The sequence below is a fragment of the Acomys russatus genome, chromosome 14, assembly GCF_903995435.1.
Source record: "Acomys russatus chromosome 14, mAcoRus1.1, whole genome shotgun sequence".
Classification (NCBI taxonomy): Eukaryota; Metazoa; Chordata; class Mammalia; order Rodentia; family Muridae; genus Acomys; species Acomys russatus.
The window spans coordinates 4,556,696-4,563,568 of record NC_067150.1 but is presented as its reverse complement, the minus strand read 5'-3'; positions in this window follow the sequence as shown (position 1 = coordinate 4,563,568).

The window sequence follows — 6,873 nt, the reverse complement described above, 5'->3', positions numbered from 1 at the left end:
AAGCAAGCTAAGTCAACTGAGAGAGGAAAGGTTGTCAGGGTTAAGACAGCTGGCCCTGTGACAGCAGGCATGACCAGTGTCATATGAATGGTTTTCTGGAACTTCAAAACATCCTACAAAAATCCCAGATGGTACTTAAGGAAGAAGGTCTCAGAATTATAAGTTGACATTAGATAGAGACATAGGCGAAGGCTGGGAAATGTTGGACACTGTTGTTCCCATGAGCAAAAATCAGGATATAGGCAGCACAGGAGGCTTGGGACACCCATGTGCACCTGGAGGGCAGCTCAGACTGTGGGGTCCTGTTCAGGACTGCACACAGCAAGGCAGCTGCTGGGGAGCTGCTCCCTGAGGCCAGAGGCACCAAGATGAGAAATTTGACTGTGTCACAGGCAATGCAGAGCCACCATCAGATGATTGAGCAGGGTGGTAGCATCACAAACTGGTACCCTGCAAAGATTACTCTTGTACCAATGTGCCAAAGAAAGTCCAGAGATCAGAGAGATGCTGGGAGCTGCCAAAGCCACAAATGACCAGCTCGAAAGTCATATGAGCTAATGGCTGTCTGGCCATCATGAAGTTAAGACATTGCGTGGATGCTCAGGAAAAGCCCTCAGGCTGCGGGTGCCTCTCTGGAGGTGGAATGGTCACCTCAAACCGGAGAAGTAGAAGCGAGAGGATCCTGAGTTCAAGGTCATCCGCAGCTATCCATTGATCTTGAGGCAAGCCCAAGACAGGAATTCTTGTCTCCAAACAAAAATACAACAAAGAAAACAAAACCCAGCAATATGGTGAAAATGGTGAGCCAACAAGATGGCTCTGTGGTGACCAGCGCTGACAAGACTGACCCCCCAGGACCCTCAGAGTGAAGTGGACTATTGCAAGTTGTCCTCTGCCCTCCACACCCACACCACGGCTCATGCTTATTTGCTTGTACACAAATACACAATAAGTAAATATGATTAAATTTTTTTAAAATCAGGGCTGGGAGCATAGCCACATGCTAAAGTACTTGCCTGGAATGTATGAGGTCCAGGGTCCACCCCCAGCACTGCAAAAGAAGACACGGAATAAGACAAAAGCATATATGACCCAAAACAGGAAGGGTTAGCCAAATGGGTGAGTTCTGAGGTGACAGGGCTCCGAGGCCAGGAAGTGGGATCTGTGGGAGGAAGCTGTGGTTAGACGGGGGAGTCCCTTAGCTGAGTTCCCTTTTCTTTATTCCTGAGCCTTTATGCGCTGATTCACAGACCCATGGGCGTTGTTCTCCTCACACTTTTGAAACCAGGTGTGCCGGTCCTAAAAGCTGGTTGGAGGCTTCTTAAGGAACACAATACACTAAATTCTCTTAGTCAGCACTAAATGTTACAAAAGAATATAGCTGGGTGTGGTGGCACACACTTGAGAGGTTGAGACAGGAGGATCTAGGGAGTTCCAGGACAGCCTGGGATATAAAGTGAGTCCTGTCTCAAAACAAACAAACAAATCCCCTGGCACTTGGGAGGCAGAAGCAGGAAGATCTCTGAGTTTGAGGCCTGGTCTACAGAGTGAGTTCCAGGACAGCCAGACTACACAAAAAACCCTGTCGTGAAAAACAAAATGAGACAGGTCTTGATGGAGCATGCCTTTAATCCCAGCACTCAGGAGGCAGAGGCAGGCAAATGGCTGTGAGTTCAAAGCCAGCCTGGTCTACAAAGTGAGCCCAGGATAGCCAAGGCTGCACAGAGAAACCCTGTCTCAAAAAGCAAAACAAAAAAGAAAAAGAAAACCAAAACAACAAAAACCTAGCATTCATCCCATGAATGTTTATTATAATTGCCTACTGTGTTCCAGCCATTGTCCACATATTACATATGAATAATATTTTGGGGTGGTGAGTCATGCTCATAGTCTCAGTACTAGAGAGGCCAAGGAAGGAGGTCACTGCACGTGAGGGCAGCCCGGCCTGCAAAGTGATAACCTGACTGAAAACAAAGCAAACAATAGGGGGCTAGAGAGCTGGCTCAGAGGTCAAGAGTGTCGCTGCTCTTAACAGGGACCTGAATGTGGTTCCCAGCACCCATGTCAGTCTGTTCACAAACAACTGGAACTCTAGTTTCAGGGGATCCAACACCCTCTTTCACCTCTCCAGGCACTTGCATGCATGTGCACACATTCACACAATTGCACACACTTTATACATAAAAATGTTTTCAAAACAGCATCCTTTCCTCTTGTTCTGCCATCCTCTACAAAATATTTATATAAATATTTGGTTTTTCGGGACAGGGTTTCTTGTGTAGCCTTGGCTGTCCTGGACTCTCTTTGTAGACCAGGCTGGCCTTGAACTCACAGAGATCTGCCTGCCTCTGCCTCCGAAGTGCTAGGATTAAAGGCCACCACACCCAGCTCAATTTAATATACTTTTAGAGGTATTTTTTTAATCTTTTGTTTGTGTGAATGTGCATCAAATGTTTCAAGTGTTCATGGAGGACAGAAAAGGGTGTAAGATACCCTGAACTGAGGTTACGGGTAGTTTTAAACCACCCAGTATGGGTGCTGGCAACTGAATCAGGTCCTCTGGAAGGGCAGGAAGCACTCTATGCCCCTCAGCTCGCTCTGTAGCTCTGATGAAAAAAAAAAAAACTTTTTTTGAAACAGCGGCTGTCCTGGACTCTTGTAGACCAGGCTGGCCTTGAACTCACAGAGATCCACCTGCCTCTGCCTCCCACGTGCTAGGATTAAACTTTAAAGGGAGTACTGCACATTTTGGAAGACCCCTGCGGCCATTATGTGGCCACTGGGTTCAGGAGGCCATGAGAAGACAGTATCTGAACTAAAGACTAAGAAAAGCAGCTTTTAGCTCGGCGTGGTGGCGCACATCTTTAATCCCAGCACTCGGGAGGCATAGGCAGGCAGATCGCTGTGAGTTTGAGGCCAGCCTGGTCTACAAGAGTCTAGGAGAGCCAGGGCTTATTACACAGAGAAACCCTGCCTCAAAAAACAAAAGAACAAAAAAAGAAAGAAAGAAAACAAACAAAAAACCTCACGAGAAACCAACCTCATGAAGGCTTTGGTGTTGGGCTTCTGGCCTCTAGAACTATGGGGAAACTTTTTGATCTACAATCGCCCGAGTCTGCATAGTTTGTTGTGGCACTTTCAGAAATAATGTGTAGAGGAAAGTGGAAGAGCTTCAGATGCAGCCTGAAACCCTGAACCAGTGTTATTTGCTGGTGGGTTTCAAAGAGAGGTTTGCAGCTTTTAGAATAACTGGGAAGTAGCATGGTGAAGACAGAACAAAGGCTTTGACATCAAGAGGGACTACAGGAATTACTGAGGTGGGACACTGTGTGCAGAAATTTCCAGAACTGCACAAGTGTGCAGATGAATTCACTGATGTTAACTTCTTCACAGCTAATGTTAGTGTGAGGTACACACTGGGGACCCACTAGTTTTCAGTGGGTGAGCATGGGGGAAACTCCCTTGAGTGAACTGGTGTGCGATGGTAAAAGACTGACGGGAACAGGAAAGACTAGATGGACATGGGAACTGCGGTGTGAGCAGAGAAGGGACTGATGTCCCTGAGGAGGCCAGAGGGACGAAAGACACCTCAATAACGCATGCACTCACACGCGCGCGCGCACACAGACACACACACACACAGCAGCAGGCACACCCCAGCTATCATTTTCCATATAGACAGCAATAGAACAGCCTCTATATGGTGTCAGAATCCATGCCTACAAAAGTAATCTAGCCTCCAATTGATGACAATCCCCCTGCCTCTGGAATGTTGGGATTGCAGGCAGGCATACATCACCACGCCCAGCTAGAGAAATGATTGTTTTTTCTTTCTAATGAGGTGCTTTGGAGCCAGGAATTCTTTCTTTTCTTTTTTGTTTGTTTGTTTGTTTTGTTTTTTGAGACCGGGTTTCTCTGTGTTAGCCTTGGCTGTCCTGGAGTCGCTTTGTAGACCGGGCTGGCCTCGAACTCACAGCAATCCACCTGCCTCTGCCTCCCGAGTGCTGGGATTAAAGGTGTACGCCACCACACCTGGCTCAGGAATTCTTTTTTTTTTTTTTTTTTTTTTTTTTGGTTTTTCGAGACAGGGTTTCTCTGTGTAGCCTTGGCCATCCTGGACTCACTTTGCAGACCAGGCTAGCCTCGAACTCACAGCGATCCGCCTGCCTCTGCCTCCCGAGTGCTGGGATTAAAGGCGTGCGCCACCACGCCCGGCCTAGGAATTCTTAATTATCTCTGAAGAGGAGCCTCTGTGATGAAGGGACTGTTCCATGTGAGCTCCACCCAGGAACACACAGCAGCCACATGTATGAAAGTCTCGGCGCCTTTAGCAGCTGCCCCATCAAACAGTACAGAGCAACTCTGTCTCCTCAAAGGAGGAGCCTGGGGTCCCAGCTCCTGTTTGCCTTTCAGTTTCAACACACTGCCATGCCAAGGCACAGCAAATGCCAGGGCTCCACAGAAGAGAGCAGGTTCTCACCTCCCCAACGCAACAGATTACTAAAGAATGTGGCATCACACTTTTTACACAGAGAGAAGGGCCGAGCACTGACCAGTTGGGTTAATTGCCCACGGCGTATACTGTGCCAGTAACTGGAGAACAACATGGAGTCAGAGAGCTGTAGAAGATGACCAAGAGTTGAGTGGTCTGGGTCAAGGTGCCGGCCTTTAATCCCAGCACTTGGAGGCAGAGGCAGGTGGATCGCTGTCTACAAAATGAGTCCAGGACAGCCAAGGCTACACAGAGAGACCCTGTCTCGAAAAACAAAACCCAAAGAAACCAGCAAGAAAGTTAGCTTGTATTTGTTTCTAAAAGATTTATTTTCAGTCACATTCACTTCCAGTTCCAGGGGACCCAACACCCTCTGTGACCCCATGTGTGTAGTTACTACATTCTCATCATCTGCTGATGGACAGCAAGGTAGCTTGACTATCTCCTTGCTATCGGCATCACAGCAGCAATGAACACAGATGGACTAGCATGCCTGTGCAGGAATGAAGAGACCTTCAAGCTTAAGGCTGGGGGCATAGTGCTGGGTCACAGGGGAGCTCTGCTCTCTGGGTTTTGAGAAACCTCCATACTGGTCCATCATGGCTGCCCTAGTGTATACCCCCAGCAGAATGACTGTGAATCCTCTGTCCCCACATCCGCAATATCTATCACTGTTACTTTTATTCCGTCAAAAAAATTGACTGGAATGGAGGTCAAGATTAGAGCACTTGGCCTACCACGTGCTTGATATGCAGCACTGAAAAAAAAAAAAAAAAAAAAAAATTCAAAATACTATGACATTTTGCAAGCAAAAGGCCTACAAGCTTCAAACAGTCTCAAGGGTACAGTAGGTTGTAAAGCATTTGAAAATCAAGCCTGAAACCTAAGAAAGGGCTCTAGACATAGGAACACTGTGGCAGACACATTACGTGGCCCTGCTTGGGCCCGAGAGGAAGCGTCTGCCTGCTCAGAGAACTGACGCATAGAGTAGATGCCCCGCCAGATCTTGGCATTTCAGTAGCAAGGAGGAGGGGTGAACAGTTCCACGAAGCAATGACTGCATCCGCAGAGGGCAGGGCCAGCTGGAAACGGTCCACGGAACCAGTGGCTTAGTATGTGTGGAGACAGAACACACTACCGGCCATATTGTATTCCCTGCACTCAGGAGACTGAGACAGGAGCATCAATAAAGAGTTTTTGAGGACAGCCTGAGCTATATATAGGGGAAAAGGAGAGGATGGAGCGAAGGAGAGATGTGAGAGCACATACAGGTAAGCAGCAAGAGCCAGGGAAGAGCAAGGGCTGGAACACGCCACAGCCGGGTCCTGACTCTGAAGGGTCCCAGCCAGGCACTACTTTACACAGTGGAAAGACGGTGCTCATGTGAGAGCAGGAGTCTTCCCTCAGAGCAGGTACAACAGGAAACAAGGTCCTTGGCTCTACAGGCACTACACCGAGGAGCTGAGCAGAAGTAGAAACCGGCTTCTGGAGGTGAGGGGCAGATTCAGAGCTCCAACAGAAAAGCGACCCACATTAGGTCATGGTTGAAGGTGAGTGTCGGAGAGAAAGAGGTGATGAAGGAAACACCCAGTTCTCTGGTTTGAACAGATGGATGAATCGTGCTACATGAACTTGGTAAACCAGACGGATCTGGCTGGAGGGTGTGCTGCTGGAGTTTGAGGTGAGTGGGAGGAAAGAGCTCAGTGCGTTAGGTTGGCAGGTGAATGAACAAAGGGTGGCTGAGCACAAACCTAGGCCAACTCTGCCAGCCCCAGCTGTGGAGGGGAGGGCCCTGGCTACAAGAGGCTCTGCAGGTTCACACAGCCTTGTGCCTGAGCAGCTGCAGAAGAAGCCATTTTGGAGGGGAAGAAAGGTAAAAAAGAAACGTCATAAGGGTGTAAAAAGTGGCTACCTACAGACACCAGGGACTATGATTGGGCATCATAAATGTGGGGGTACCAATGCACCAAATTGTGGGTATCCTTTCAGTTGCCCCACAAATTGGGAGTATCTGCAGGATTCTAAGAGGCTGGGGAAGTTCTGGTCACTTCTTTTTCTGTTCTGGTGTATTTAGGCATGTCATCACACTAAGAAAGGGTTACCAAACCAGGGACATTTAAAAAAAAAAAAAAAAAAAAAACCTGTTGACTTTACTAAGTAACTCAGGTTTAGGAGCTGAATATATATTTTGAGACAAGGTTTCTCTGAGTAGACCTGGCTGACCTAGAATTCATTCTGCAAATGAGGAATTTTAATCCATCAACATGGCTGCTCTGGCAAGAGATCACATCCAAAGACCTTCTAGGTCTGTGTGATCTGGCTGGAATACAAACATGCCTTTAATCCAGGAGACAGAGGCAAACAGATCTGAGTTCAAGGCC